The following is a 16,936-nucleotide window of genomic DNA, read 5'->3' as shown; positions in this document are numbered from 1 at the left end:
ACAGCCTATAGGGAGGTCAGAGACCTGGCCGTGTGGTGCAAGGACAACAACCTCTCCCTCAACGTGATCAAGACTAAGGAGATGATTGTGGACTACAGGAAAAAGAGGACCGAGCATGCCCCCATTCTCATCGACGGGCTGTAGTGGAGCAGGTCACCACATCACCAACAAACTAACATGGTCTAAGCATACCAAGACAGTTGTGAAAAAGGCACAACAAAACTTATTTCCCCTCAGGAGACTGAAAAGATTTGGCATGGGTCCTCAGATCCTCAAAAGGTTCTACAGCTGCACCATCGATAGCATCCCGACTGGTTGCATCACTGCCTGGTATGGCAACTGCTCGGCCTCTGAACGCGAGGCACTACAGAGGGTAGTGCAAATGGCCCAGTACATCACTGGGGCCAAGCTTTCTGCCATCCAGGACCTCTATACCAGGCTGTGTCAGAGGAAGGCCCTACCTCTTCTAAACAGCTTCTACCCCCAAGCCATAAGACTCCTGAACATCTAATCAAATGGCTACCCAGACTATTCTAAACCGCTTCTACCCCCAAGCCATAAGACTCCTGGACATCTAATCAAATGGCTACCCAGACTATTTGCATTGCGAATTTACGAAGGCACCCAAATTAAATGTCCAATGAGAAAGCACAACGACTAAGAACAACGTGAACAATCAGGTCAATAAACGTTGGGTAGTTAGTTAGAATATAGTTAATATACTGGCACGTTTGTAGCCAACTAACGTTAGGTAGCTAGCTGACATACTGGTACATAATGGCTGTAAAGATATACTATGCGGTTTGTAAGGATAATGTAGCTAAAATAACATGTAACTTATTTGAAAAGTCATTACTTTATTACATTGCTCAACATTTGTCAAAATTAGTTAAAGCAGTTCATGTGTATCCGCTCTCTCGTCGGACTTCGGCTGCATATTTTCCGCCATTTTCTTCAAATCTGAAAACGTTAAAGCCACGCATATTTCCTGAAGAATTGCATTATGTGCCCAAAAGCACAGAAAGTGTCCTCTGCATGTATACTTTGTATTTTGGCGAATGTAGTACGACATCCAGGAACTTTTGGCATACTAACTATACCATACTATGACAAATAAGCATACTATATACTCAATTTACTTCACAAATAGTATGGTTAGTATGAGAATTCAAACACAGCTCAGGTCTTTGGGCAGCCATTTTGTTTCTGTTTAAAAACTAGGATGTCCCTTTAAAAAAGCCACACATCAATCAAACAATCTGCAGTTCAAACAATAATAAAGCTGTAATTCCACCACTGTTTGGTAATAGTAACTAGTTTCAAATTCATAAACAGACCTATGGATGCAAGGACTGACCATCCATGATATCAACATTATAGTTTTAACCATGTTGAGGCTATACAGTGTTAGTTTACATTTGGATTGTTTCTAAACATTGGAGTACAAAAAGCTTATTTGGGGTTCTGATGGGGTACAACAGTTGAACTAAGCACATGAGGCATGTGTTATATTCTTCAAGAATCAATGGCTAGAACTAAATAATTTAAAAGTCCAAATGTGGATGTAGCAATTGCATATTTCCCCTTTCACACATCAGGTTAACACTTGTAGAGCTTGTGCCTCTGTTTTTAAGACAGTACTTACGAGTGTTAATCAGGGCACGTTCATCATTAGAACCATTGGATGCCTTAAAATCTCCCCCTCCTCTTTCACTCCAAAAACTGCATCCTCCTCCTCCTCTCGGAACGCATCTTCCTCTTCTTTAACTGAAATGTCTTTCTCTTCTTCTTTAATTGTAACAGACTCACCCTCTACTTGTTTTCGTATTGTAACATCTTTCCCTGCCTCCTCCTCTTTCACGAGAGCTTCTTTCTCCGTCCAGCAGACCTCCTCTTCTTCAGCAGGAGGAGAGTAGTTTAGTGAACTCATGGTCGGGATTGTTTCAGTATGATATGTTGGATAAAGGAATAAAGACAGACACCAATGTCAAGTTCAATAGCCTTGTTAAGCATTGTACAAATCCCTACGCGTGGAGTCTGGGGAACAGTCCAGCTAGTCGATTACCTATCAACTAGACTCCGTAACAGGGGTGTTAGCTAGCTAGGCTAATGCTAACTTAACCAGCCCGCTAGCTGATTAATAACAAAAACACTGTAAATATGAAATTAAATAGGATAATAAACTAGACGACAGAAGTGGGTTTAAAGCACAGAGGCTAATATACACTAAAGCGTCGAAATAGCTTAATTGGTTCAGCAATTTTGGCTAGCAAGCTACCGAGATGGCTAACTAACTGTTGCTGCTGTTGAAAAAAGCGTTCCGTCCACTAGAATATACGTCACACTAACAGCATCGCCTTAAAGCCCCACATGATGTATTGTTACACCATGTAGGAGCAGTATAGACCTAGTCTGTTCATTATATACATCTACATGATGTATTGTTACACCATGTAGGAGCAGCAAAGACCTACAGTAGCTGGCTACTTATTTAGATTTAGTTTGACTTAATGAAACTGACTTAAATGTGCTGTAATAAACATTTTTTATTCGCACTACTCAATCAACACATTCAGGTCTTTGTATGTCTCAATATAATAGTATTATTTAATTAAATCCATATAATCTTTGTCTGAAAATAAAATATGATCCTCAACTGCGTTTCCCACTCCAGTCAGCAGACGGCGATGTGCGTCTTTCAGGCGATGCTGCTAGCGTGACGTATAATCTAGTGGACGGTTCTTCATAAACAGCTAGTCAACCACCTCGGTAGTTTGCTAGCCAACATAGCCGAAAGATTCAAGCTATTTATACGCTTTCAGTCTATATTACCTACTGTGTGTTAGACACACTTCTGTCGTATCTACTTGTTAACCTATTTAATTTAATATTACGTTATTTTTTATTAGTCAGCTATAGTAGCTGACTGGTTAAGTTAGCACTAGCCTAGTCGCTAATGATAGCTAGCTAGCTAACATCCCCGAACATGAGCTCCCTAAACTACTCCCCTCCTGTTAAAGAACATGAGGTCTGCTGGACGGAGAAAGAAGCTCTGGGGCTGAACATTGTCGTGAAAGAGGAGGAGGAAGAAGAGGACGTTACTGTGAAAAAAGAAGTTGGGGGTGAGGCTGTTACAGTGAAAGAAGAAGAGAAAGACTCGTTCAGAGTGAAAGAGGAGGAGAATGTTACAGTAAAAGAGGAAGGGAAAGAGGAGGATGTAGTTTTTGGAGTGAAGAAGGAAGGAGAGATTACTGTCACATTGAAAGATGAAGAAGATGAGATTGGAGATCTGATTAACACCAGTAAGTACTGCCTTAAATTTTTTTTTAACTTTGGATATTCGGAGTTGGCTAGTCAATACCTCTTCAACGGAGGGCCCTGGGATGATGACTGGTATGTCTAGAATCAGACGACCTCGAGAGCAAGCTACCCCTTGTTTTCTCTGTTCCGTTTCCAAAAAAGTGACTTAACATATGTAACGGATGTGAAATTGCTAGCTAGTTAGCGGGTGCGCGCTAGTAGCATTTCAATCAGTTACGTCACTTGCTCTGAGACTTAAGTAGTGTTGCCCCTTGCTTTGCAATGGCCTCGGCCTTTGTGGAGCGATGGGTAACGACCGTGCTTCGTGGGCAACCGTTGTTGATGTGTGCAGAGGGTCCCTGGTTCGCGCCCGTGTCGGGGCAAGGGGACGGTTTAAAGTTATACTGTTACATTGATGCTGTTGACCCGGATCACTGGTTGCTGCGGAAAAGGAGGAGGTTGAAAGGGGGGTGAGTGTAACGGATGTGAAATGGCTAGCTAGTTAGCGGGTGCGCGCTAGTAGCATTTCAATCAGTTACGTCACTTGCTCTGAGACTTAAGTAGTGTTGCCCCTTGCTTTGCAAGGGCCGTGGCCTTTGTGGAGCGATGGGTAACGATGCTTCGTGGGCGACCGTCGTTGATGTGTGCAGAGGGTCCCTGGTTCGCGCCCGTGTCGGGGCGAGGGGACGGTTTAAAGTTATACTGTTACACATACACCCTTCTCAAATATATATATATATCTGCTGACCGCAGACTGGGGGGCACGGCATGTAGTGATTTTAATGTAGTGATGTTTTACTACACACCGTGCCCCCCAATAGTGCCATGCGAGAGTCGGGTTGGCTACACCAAAGATTATGGATATACTGTCAAGATGTCTCTGCCCTAACACGGGGAGTCGTTGTCCACAAAGCGGCACTGCGGGTTGTCTAGCTCCCGCCTATCCTGTCTATGGATTGGTGGATACATCTTATTATTGTAATCTATTGTTTATATTCTATGAGGGTTGTTGTCGTCAACCGCCTGTATTCAATGGAGAGAGATGCAAAGCTACTAGCATGAATATGCATAGCGATCTGGAGACAACTCCTATAGTGTTTTTATCAAAGTTGCTGGTGCGGCAGGCAGCCTAGTGCTTACACCGTTGGGCCAGTAACCTAAAGGTTGCAAGATCGAATCCCCGAGCTGACAAGGTAAAAATCTGTCGTTCTGCCCCTGAACAAGGCAGTTAACCCACTGTTCCTACGCCGTCATTGAAAATAAGAATTTGTTCTTAACTGACTTGCCTAGTTAAATAACGTTTTTTGTTTAAAATTTCACATGTGCACATAGCGATCTGGAGACAACTCCTATAGTGTTTTGTATCAAAGTTGTCGGTATGTCACGTGTCCACATAACAACTTAAGCATTATGAAACTTCTTTTGGATCAAGTAAACTTCACGTAGCAAATAAGCCATTCATTTTGTTGTTGACCAAATTCCACACTTTCCACATTGGGTTGATAATTGTTTCCACCAACTGTAGCCTACTGGCATGACCTAGAGAGATACAACCACTTGGAGTTACAACCTACTGTAAGCTACTGGCATGTCCTAGAGAGATACAACCGACTGTAACCTACTGGTCCCGTGTGGCTCAGTTGGTAGAGCATGGCGCTTGCAACGCCAGGGTTGTGGGTTCATTCCCCACGGGGGGGCCAGGATGAATATGTATGAACTTTCCAATTTGTAAGTCGCTCTGGATAAGAGCGTCTGCTAAATGACGTAAATGTAAATGTAGAAAGATACAACCGACTGTAACCTACTGGCATGACCTAGAAAGATACAACCGACTGTAACCTACTGGCATGACCTAGAAAGATACAACCTACTGTAACCTACTGGCATGACCTAGAGTTACAATCTACTGTAACCTACTGGCATGACCTAGAGAGATACAACCTACTGTAGCCTACTGGCATGACCTAGAGAGATATAACTTTACTGTAGCCTACTGGCATGACCTAGAGAGATACAACCTACTGTAGCCTACTGGCATGACCTAGAGAGATACAACCTACTGTAACCCACTGGCATGACCTAGAGAGATACAACCTACTGTAACCTACTGGCATGACCTAGAGAGATACAACCTACTGTAACCTACTGGCATGACCTAGAGAGATACAACCTACTGTAGCCTACAGGCATGACCTAGAGAGTTACAATCTACTGTAGCCTACTGGCATATCCTAGAGTTACAACCTACTGCAGCCTACTGGCATGACCTAGAGAGTTACAACCTACTGCAGCCTACTGGCATGACCAAGAGAGATACAATCTACTGTAACCTACTGGCATGCCCTGGAGAGATACAACCACTTGGATACAACCTTCTGTAGCCTACTGGCATGACCTAGAGAGTTACAACCTACTGTAACCTACTGACATGACCTAGAGAGATACAACCTACTGTAACCTACTGACATGACCTAGAGAGATACAACCTACTGTAACCTACTGACATGACCTAGAGAGATACAACCACTGGTATGCAAGCATTTCTAAACTTTTTTCTCACTTTTATGGGGTATTGTGATGTCATTATGAGGTATTGTCATTGATCATTTAAAAAAATGTAATCCATTTTAGAATAAAGCTGTAACGTAACAAAATGTGTAAAAAGGGAAGGGATTTGAATGCATGTATGTTCTAGGGCTGTCCCAGATTAATTTTTTTTAAATAGTATTTTATTTCTACCAATTGATTGGTTGAAATGTTATGACGTGTATTTTTCCATATAGACACACCCCATGTGTTTAATAAAATCAACCGTATGTGTTTAATAAAATCAACTGTCTGTGTTTAATAAAATCAACTGTATGTGCGGAACTTGAACTGAACTGATGCTTCAAGCGTTTGAGTAAGTAATTAAGACACACAAATGACTTGATTAAGCCAGAGATCAATATAACCAGAAGAAAATAACCAATTCCCGACCTGCTGCTGGCCTTCGTAAATTCTGACGTTATGCTCCTGAAGTTTCCGGTAAAATCTGCAAACTTTTTCCATTTGAAGTGCCAATTTATCTTACCATTTCTACCGAGGTACAACACCTGTTTGGCCCCGCCACTTCCTGGGTCGGTGAAGTGCGGTATTAAATTTAAGGAATAAATCCGACTCTCACGCTCATCACCTGTGGAAGGTGAGGCTTCCAGCGAGGTGTGGATTTAATAGTATGTTGTACCTAGTTTCCCTCCTTCAGAGAACAATAGTTATACTCATAACGTTACGCTTGTCATATGATGAACTTCAACTTAAATACTGGATCTTGCTGTGGGACAGTTGTTTTGTATTCAGATTTCTGAAATGCACTCTTAACTACGTAACATTTAGTGTCTCCTTATGTTACGCTGGGAAAACAGTTTTCATGGGCACAGAAATCCTAAATCATTTCAGAGTTTGCTAAATCCAATGGTTCTAACCGAGAGTCACCTTAAGTTGATTCACAACACCCAAACGCGGTTCTTCAATAATTACACATAATACTTAATACTGTAGCTGTTTAGTTACAGTCACATGTTCAACTATCATCAGCTGATCCAGGAAATAATTTTCTGCATGCCAGTCAAATGTGCTTCTTCATTCATTACTCTGGTAAAGACAGTTATGCCGTGCTCCACGTTGGATCCAACATCCCTAACAAATTTATGTTTATAATGTGTTATTATCTGCTTGATTTACAGTAGGGTCTCGTTAGTCTGTTTGCACGCAGAGATACTTAGCTCATAATGTGTAGAGAACTGTTCCTTGATGGATAGGCTATTGTACAACACACAGCTATTTTCCTTTATTCAGAACATTTAGAATGACAACACATTACAGAGTAGCCTAGTGGGATTATTCACAAAATTATCTGGTGATCAGGTTATGAAATGTCATGACAAAGACATTTTAGTTTCCATGTTTCACCTGAAATATTAAATGATTTATAGTCCTAGGTCTATGTTGTTGTTAGGTGAAGTTATGGGTCCTACAGTAGGTCTATGTTATTGTTAGCTGAAGTTATGGGCCAATTTGTAAACACCTGGTTTTCAAACCCTCATTGTCAGGCTGATGGCAAAGAGCATTTTACTGGTTGAAGTGTTAAGTATAAAGCAGTTTATTTGCAACAATAACACAAACATTATATTAATCAAGACATTCAAACGAGCGTTACAATTATAATCCAAAAGATATGTGAAATGCACTCATAAGCAACCTGGAAATGGAGGCTATTTTTGCTGTCAGCCTATGAGAACTCCCTTGAGTTTTCTCCCACGGTTGTGAATTAGTAAATAGCGACAGATCTTAATGTGAGTTTCCTTGAGTAGCACTCCTGATCTTGCACTGATTGTGAGCTGTAATATTCAGAATACATTGAGAAAAACTAAAATCTTTGCTCACCATTTTTGCTCCAGGCAGATATACTACGTCCATAACTAGCGGTTTCCTCATTAGCAGGGAGGAGTTTCTGCAATCAAATTGTTTGTGCATTGACCTCGTGCTGCAATTTTAGCTAACACAGAAAGGGGCTTATGTTGGAGACCAAAGGTCGTCTGGCACACTGCTTAGGATTTCAACAACTTTAGTGGTAACTAGAAATAAGTTATTAATGTGAAAACAAGACAAAATATGATTGTTGCTAACTTGACTGTCTTAATTGTCAAATAATTTAACAGACGTCAATTGTTGTACAACTTCATGGGTATGCTCTGGGCATCACCTTTTACCTAAAATAAACAGTGGTTTTCTGCTGTTGTGGCCTTTAACCATCTGTCTGACTTTGTCGTTCACACAGGAGAGAGACGGGACTATAATGGATCCTCTGGGAAGTCTCAACAACATCATGAAGCTGACGAGGCAGAGAAGAGTCTCTCCAGATCAGAACACCTCAAGAAACACCAGCAGAGACCCACAGGAAAGAAACCTCACTGCTGCTCTGACTGTGGGAAACATTGCAAATCTTCATCAAAACTTAAAATACATCAGCGAGTACACACAGGAGAGAAGCCTTATAGCTGTGATCAATGTGGGAAGAGTTTTACTAAATCAAGTAATCTGAAAACACACCAGAGAACACACACAAGAGAGCAGCCTTACAGCTGTGATCAGTGTGGCAAGACTTTTACTCAGTCAACCAACCTGGTTTCACACCAGAGAACACACACAGGAGAGAAACCTTATACCTGTGATCAATGTGGCAAGAGTTTTACTCAGTCAAGTAGCCTGGTATCACACCAGAGAACACACACAGGAGAGCAGCCATATAGCTGTGATCAGTGTGGCAAGGGTTTTACTCGGTCAACCAACCTGGTTTCACACCAGAGAACACACACAGGAGAGCAGCCTTATCGCTGTGATCAGTGTGGCAAGAGTTTTACTAATTCAAGAAACCTGGTATTACACCAGAGGACACACACAGGAGAGAAGCCATATAGCTGTGAGCAATGTGGGAAAAGCTTTTCTCGGATAGGATACCTTAAAGGACACCAGAGAACACACACAGGAGAGAAGCCTTATAGCTGTGATCATTGTGGAAAGAGTTTTACTCAGTCAAGCAAGCTGCTATCACACCAGAGAACACACACAGGAGGGCAGTCATATAGCTGTGAGCAATGTGGGAAAAGCTTTTCTCGGATAGGACACCTTAAAGGACACCAGAGAACACACACAGGAGAGAAGCCTTATAGCTGTAATCAATGTGGGAAGAGTTTTACTCATTCAAGTAATCTGAAAACACACCAGAGAACACACACAGGTGAGAAGCCTTATGGCTGTGATCAGTGTGGCAAGAGTTTTACTCAGTCAAGCAACCTGGTATCACACCAGAGAACACACACAGGAGAGCAGTCATATAGCTGTGAGCAATGTGGGAAAAACTTTTCTCAGGGAGAAAGCCTTAAAGAGCACCAGAGAACACACACAGGATAGAAACCTTATAGCTGTGATCAATGTGACAAGAGATACTCTGTCAAGTGGTCTGATTAAAAATCAGATAATACATGCAGGAGATCCACAGTGTAGAATGACCTCCAACACCAGACCTGGGTAGTAGAACACAGAGTGTGGAATGATCTCAAACACCAGACCTGGGTAGTAGAACATAGTGTGGAATGATCTCTAACACCAGACCTCTATATATCAAATCACATTTTATTTTTCACATACACGTATTTAGCAGATGTTATTGCAGGTGTAGCAAAATGCTTGTGTTTCTAGCTCCAACAGTCCAGTAATATCTAACAAGTAATATCTAACAATACACACAATCTAAAGGAATGGAATTAAGAATATATAAATATTTGGGCGAGTGATGTCAGAGCAGCATAGACTAAGATACAGTAGAATAGAATAGAATACAGTATATACATATGAGATGAGTAATACATAGACTAAGATACAGTAGAATAGAATAGAATACAGTATATACATATGAGATGAGTAATACATAGACTAAGATACAGTAGAATAGAATAGAACCTCGTCTGTTCATTATATACATCTACATGATGTATTGTTACACCATGTAGGAGCAGTATAGACCTAGTCTGTTCATTATATACATCTACATGATGTATTGTTACACCATGTAGGAGCAGTATAGACCTACAGTAGCTAGCTACTTATTTAGATTTAGTATGACTTAATGAAACAGCCTTAAATGCTGTGGTAAACATTTTTTATTCGCACTAATCAATCAACACATCCCTGTCTTTGTATGTCTCAATATAATAGTATTTAATTAAATCCATATAATCTTTGTCTGAAAATAAAATATGATCCTCAACTGCGTTTCCCACTCCAGACGGCGATGTGAGTCTTTCAGGCGATGCTGCTAGCGTGACGTATAATCTACTGGACGGTTCTTCATAAACAGCTAGTCGACCACCTCGGTAGCTTGCTAGCCAACATAGCCGAAAGATTCCAGCTGTTTATACGCTATCGGTGTGTTTTAGACACACTATCATATCTACTTGTTAACCTATTTAATTTAATATTACGTGATGTTTTATTAGTCAGCTATAGTAGCTGGCTGGGTAAGTTAGCACTAGTCTGGTCGCTAATGATAGCTAGCTAGCTAACATCCCCGAACATGAGTTCACTAAGGTTCACCCCTCCTGCTAAAGAAGATGGGGTCTGCTGGACGGAGAAAGAAGCTCTGTGGCTGAACATTGTCGTGAAAGAGGAAGAGGATGTCACAGTTAAAAAACAAGTAGAGGTTGAGGCTGTTACAGTGAAAGAAGAGGAAGACACGTTCAGAGTGAAAGAGGAGGATGTGACTGAAAGAAGAGGATTTTGTTTTTGGAGTGAAGAAGAAAGGGGAAATTACTGTCACATTGAAAGATGAAGAGGTGGCGATAGGAGATCTGATTAACACCAGTAAGTACCGCCTTAAATTAGTTTTTAACTTTGGATATTCAGAGTTGGCTCGTCAATACCTCTTCGATGGAGGGCCCTAGGATGATGACTGATATGTCTAGAATCAGACGACTTAGAGAACAAGCTACCCCTTGTTTTCTCCGTTCCGTTTCCAAAAAGTGACTTAACATATATATTTGAGAAGGGTCTATCTGCTAACCGCAGACTGGGGGGCACAGCATGTAATGGTTTTTGTGTAGTGAAGTTTTACTACACACCGTGCCCCCCAATAGTGCCATGCGGGAGTTGGGTTGGTTACACCAAAGATAATGGATACACTGACAAGATGCCTCCTGGCCCAAACAAGGGGAGTCGTTGTCCACAAAGCGGCACTGCGGGTTGTCTAGCTCCCGCCTATTCTGTCTTTGGATTGGTGGATTCATCTTATTATTGTGTTCTATTTTTTTTTATTCTGAGAGTTGTTGACTTCAACCGCCTGTATTCAATGGAGAGAGATGCTAAAGGTACTAGCCTCATGGCATGAATATGCATCTGGAGACAACTCCTATAGTTTTTTATTAGAACACACCGTTCTATAGAGTCCACCTGATAGAGGTTCATATCTGACAGAGATGACCACACTGTTCTATACAGTCCATCTGATAGAGGTTCATTAGCGCCTTTAAAAAAAAATGGCTGTGTATGGTTTCAAATCACAAGCTTATAATTTGCCTATTTGGGCAGTGCGTGTGGCAATAGGCCTTGCTAATTATTTTTTCTTTATTTAACTAGGCAAGTCAGTTAAGAACACATAATTTTTTTCAATGATGGCCTAGGAATAGTGGGTGAACTGCCTTGTTCAGGGGCAGAACGACAGATTTGTACCTTGTCAGCTCGGGGATTCGATCTTGCAACCTTTCGGTTACTAGTCCAACACTCTAACCACTAGACTACGCTGCCGCCCCAGCGTTATTATTATTATTGAGTTGCGGCTTTCATTGAAAAGCAGCTCAAATAGGTGTGAAGATAATGTCTCTTGAGTAGAATTTAAAATGTTGAGACAAGAAGAAGGGGAGGGTTGTGTGGTGAAGATATAGGTGAGTCTCTCTTCAGAATGTCCTCCGCTGGCTTCCACCAATTCTTGCTCCTTCATTGTTTCATTGTGTTAATTGATTGCCCTTGGATTAAGTTTATTATATCAATTCCCCTTTACAATTGTCACCAGTAGTAAATGTACCGTCACTTCCTGTCATTTGGTTACATTCATTTCTGTTAATGCATGTATTAATTAGTCATTTAAAAAAAAAATATTTCACCTTTATTTAACCAGGTAGGCCAGTTGAGAACAAGTTTTCATTTACAACTGCGACCTGGCCAAGATAAAGCATAGCAGTGCGACAAAAACAACAACACAGAGCTTCACATAAACAAGGGTGCAAAAGAGGGTGAGGATAAATAACAATATGGGGATGGGGTAGTTTGGTGGGCTATTTACAGATCGGCTGTGTACAGGTACAGTGATCGGTAAGCTGCTCTGACAGCTGATGCTTAAAGTTAGAGAGGGAGATATAAGACTCCAGCTTCAGTGATTTTTGTAATTCGTTACAGTCATTGGCAGCAGAGAACTGGAAGGAAAGGCGGCCAAAGTAAGTGTTGGCTTTGGGGATGACCAGTGAAATATACCTGCTGGAGCGCGTGCTATGGGTGGGTGTTGCTATGGTGACCAGTGAGCTGAGATGAGGTAGGGCTTTACCTAGCAAAGACTTATGGATGAACTGGAGCCAGTGGGTTTGATGACAAATATGTAGTGAGGGCCAGCCAACGAGAGCTTACGGCAGTGGTGGGTAGTATATTGGGCTTTACCGCTCTCATTTTGTTTGGAGTGCTCCATGTGAGCAATGAGCATGTCTGGTTTCTCTGTCCTGATAATGTTGAGGGAGCGCCCACCTGAGCATAGAACTACTTGGCGGAAATGTAGGAAATTGTGACGTCCCCCGGCAAGAAAGCCAAAAATGTCTCTCAAACAGAAGAGTACTCTCAACCAGTAATACATATGAACTACTGTATCATGTCTGCATTATAAATAGTATATCACTAGTTAACTGAAATACCACTCTTGGCTTTGGGCAAAGGACCAACACAGTCCACCAGAACCCTGCTGAAAGGTTTGTCAAAAGCAGGAATAGGCTGCAAAGGTGCAACCGGTACAGCTTGGTTCGGTTTACCTGTCCGCTGGCAAACGCCACAGGATTTACACAACATCCTGTTTCAGACGTCTTACTGACCCCAAGATGACCTGCCATGCTACCGTCATGAGCCAACCTCAGTATCTCTTGTCGAAGCGCAGCTGGAACAACAATTTTATATAAACTGGGCCATTCGTCTTGCCCAGAAGTGGCGCGAGAACACCATTTCCTCAATAGAACACTGTTTCCTCATTAGAAAGCCATTTCCTCATTAGAGCTCAATTTCCTCGTCAGAGCTCCATTTCCTCGTTAGAGCTCCATTTCCTTGTTAGAGCTCTATTTCCTCATTCGAATGCCATTTCCTTGTTAGACCGCCATTTCCTTATTAGAACACAATCTCTGTCAATGTTACCAACAGAAACTTCATTAAACTCGTCTGCTGGATGTATCTCAGCAAAAAGAGGGCAGAGGGAAACATCTTTTACATTCTTTACTCTGTTCAGCAATCTGCTGCTTCCTAGACATCCAAGTGTCAACTGTAGGGATCCTCTCTTCATTCAGAGGTTCTACAAACTTTCACCTTTGGTGTTTTCAAAGGAGAGGTCAACTAAGGAGGTTTACCGAAATCAGGATCACCCATAAACGTCTCAGACAGATCGACCATGGTGGGATCGCTGACATCCTCAACACTAGACTTGCTCCCGGTGACTTTCTTAGACAGAGCACGTGTAACGTCACATGCTGGGAACACTGTAGGGTAATTTTCTGATAACCCATCAGGCCTCAATTCTGGGTTCCTTATAAACTACAGGATTTGGCACAACTTTTCCTACAGTCAAATAATTTCCCAATATAAATGAGACCCCCTTCAGCGGTAGGCCAGCCAGGCCTCACTCCAACGACAACGGAATGAGACATAAGATCAGATTCCAGTTCCACATTATAGAAACAAACTTCCATGCAACCCATCTCCACGCCTTGTACTAACACACTGTAACCAGTTGCTGAAGTGTCAAAGGCAAAACACCCTCCAACATGAAGGGCTTCCCCAGTAAAGTACTGTAGAAACACCTTCCAACATGAAGGGCTTCCCCAGTGTACTACTGTAGAAACACCCTCCAACGTGAAGGGCTTCCCCAGTATAGTACTGTAGAAACACCCTCCAACGTGAAGGGCTTCCCCAGTGTAGTACTGTAGAAACACCCCCCAACATGAAGGGCTTCCCCAGTATAGTACTGTAGAAACACTCTCCAACATGAAGGGCTTCCCCAGTATAGTACTGTAGAAACACTCTCCAACATGAAGGGCTTCCCCAGTGTAGTACTGAAGAAACGGTTTCCTCATTAGCAGGGAGGCGTATCTGCAATCAAATTGTGTGTGCTTTGCCCTCGTGCTGCAATTCGATATTGGAGACCAAAAGTCATCTGGCACACTGCTTAGGATTTCAACAACTTGAATAACTTATTTGTAGCCTACAATCATCGATGTTACTACTAATGTGAAAACAAGACAAAATATCACTATTGTTGCTATCTTGACTGTCTTAATTGTCAAATTTAACAGACGTCAATTGTTTTACAACTTCATGGGTATGCTCTGGGCATCACCTTTTACCTCAAATAAATAGTAGATTTCTGCTGTTGTTGGCCTTTAACCATCTGTCTAACTTTGTCGTTCACACAGGAGAGAGATGTGACTATCCTGGGTCCTCTGGGGAGTCTCAACAACATCATGACACTGAAGAGGCAGAGAAGAGTCTCTCCAGATCAGAACACCTCAAGAAACACCAGCAGAGACCCACAGGGAAGAAATCTAACTGCTGCTCTGACTGTGGGAAGAGATTCAACTCTTTATCAGACCTTAAAATACATCAAATAATTCACACTGGAGAGAAACCTTACGTCTGTGATCAATGTGGGAGGAGTTTTACTCAGCTAAGCATCCTGATAGTACACCAGCGGGGACACACAGGAGAGAAATCTTATAGCTGTGATCAATGTGTGAAGAGTTTTACCTCATCCAGCTATCTAACTATACACCAGAGAATACACACTGGAGAGAAATCTTATAGCTATGATCAATGTGAGAAGAGTTTTACTCAGCTAAACATCCTGAAAGAACACCAGTGGGGACACACAGGAGAGAAACCTCTTAGCTGTGATTAATGTGGGAAGAAATACTCTGATAAAAGATCTCTGATTTAAACATCAGAAAATACATGGAGTTGTTTCATGATATCAATGAAATAATGTCACAATGTAGAATGTTTTTAATATTGTTGTAGCAGTATTTGAATGAATGTCAGAATGTAGAGCCCTAAATGTTTGTTAAATTGATTTTAGCCTCAGGGGAAAAATCCAGGCTCTGAATTGAAAGAGTATTATTTATGAGATTTATCAAAAAGTGACTAACAAAAATAGAGCTGTGTTACACTTACAGCATTGGTGACCCACTTGAATCAAAATGCAACACTTCAAAATGTTTAGGTTTTCAATATATCCCAAACTGTTTCTGCATATTGGTTATTGATTTGGACACGTTAAAACTGTGTTTTGACATTGCACTATTCCCATTTAGCAAAATGTCATTGAAAAGACGTTGAAAATAAGACTATGTCTGAAGTCCAATATAGTTGTAGCTGAAAGTGAAAGTTGAAAATATGTATTTTCGGGTCATTTTTTCAATGACTTGTAAACAACTTCATTTCAACGTACTTGCAGCCTATACACATGGACGCAGGAAAATAAATTGGTCTATAATCCATTTCATTAACAATCCTACATCACTCCAGCATTTCTTGACAACATTCAAGTGCTAATTGTCTTTATTCCACTACTGAAGAAGCATGTTTCAAATCACCTACTTATATTTCAAACATTCAGCCTGACATGTTTTATTATTCCATGCCTCACCATTAAGTTAATTGGTGGTGAGCTGGTCCAGGTACTATTTAAGAGTGTCTGGCCCAGTGCTCCAGTTGTCTTGATAGATGTGGAGAGTCAACACCTTTTTGGTTTGCTTCCTGTCTTTAAGTTTGGTGTGGGTTTTTCTTTTGTTTGCCTCTTCTTGGGCAGATTTAGTGGGTCTCATGGTGGTTGTCTTTTAGGTCCCAGTTGATGTTACTAGTCAACTTTCAGTGGACACTGTGAGAGCAAGATTATGTTATAATACATATACATACATACATAATTGCATCAAATGTTTTATGCAACAGAATAGAGGTTTCTTATAACTATTGTGTCTGTGTGTTCTACTGGGGATAGGTCTCTGGGAGATAACACTGACAGGAGATTTACAAAGTATTTTGGGTGATAAAACTAGGTGTAAACAGGGCTGAGGCAGTAGGCTCTGAGTGTGTATTCCTGTGTGAGGTGTAAACAGGGCACCTTGGAGGTGTAAACAGGGCAGAGGCAGCGATCTGTGTGAGCTGGATGAAAACTAGAATCTGTGTTTAGTTAAGACTATTTATGATATAGTATAAGCTATAAGCACCTGTAATTGTTTTAAACCTGTAATTTTTATGAATGATTAAAAAATAAAAACAATTGTTTGTTACTTTTATATCTTTTTCGTGGTATCCAATTGGTAGTTACAGTCTTGTCTCATCACTGCAACTCCCGTATGGACTCGGGAGAGGCGAAGGTCGAGAGCTGTGCGTCCTCCAAAACACAACCCAGCCAAGCTACACTGCTTCTTGACACAATGCCTGCTTAACCCGGAAGCCAGCCGCACCAATGTGTCGGAGGAAACACCATACACCTGGCAACCCTGTCAGCGTGCATTGCGCCCGGCTCGCCACAGGAGTCGCTAGAGCGCGATGGGACAAGAACATCCCTGCCGGCCAAACCCTCCCCTGACCCGGACGACGCTGGGCCAATGTGTGCCGCCCCATGAGTCTCCCGGTCGCGGCCGGCTGCGACAGAGCCTGGACTCTAACCAGGATCTCTAACTGCACAGCTTGCCATAGACCACTGTGGCACTCAGGAGAATTCATTTGTTTTTCAACAGGACAATGACCCAACACACCTCCAGGCTCTGTAAGTGCTATTTTACCAAGAAAGAGAGTGACG

The 16,936-nt window shown here is 41.7% G+C and overlaps 1 pseudogene; it reads left to right on the top strand.

Moving 5' to 3' along the window:
- LOC129819455 (zinc finger protein 271-like) overlaps positions 1–16,411 on the top strand; it is a 30,864-nt pseudogene extending 14,453 nt beyond the window's left edge.
- The last annotated feature ends 525 nt before the right edge of the window (positions 16,412–16,936 follow it).

This window comes from Salvelinus fontinalis, chromosome 22, assembly GCF_029448725.1.
Source record: "Salvelinus fontinalis isolate EN_2023a chromosome 22, ASM2944872v1, whole genome shotgun sequence".
In the NCBI taxonomy this organism is placed as follows: domain Eukaryota; kingdom Metazoa; phylum Chordata; class Actinopteri; order Salmoniformes; family Salmonidae; genus Salvelinus; species Salvelinus fontinalis.
This window is presented reverse-complemented; position numbering and strand designations above follow the sequence as displayed.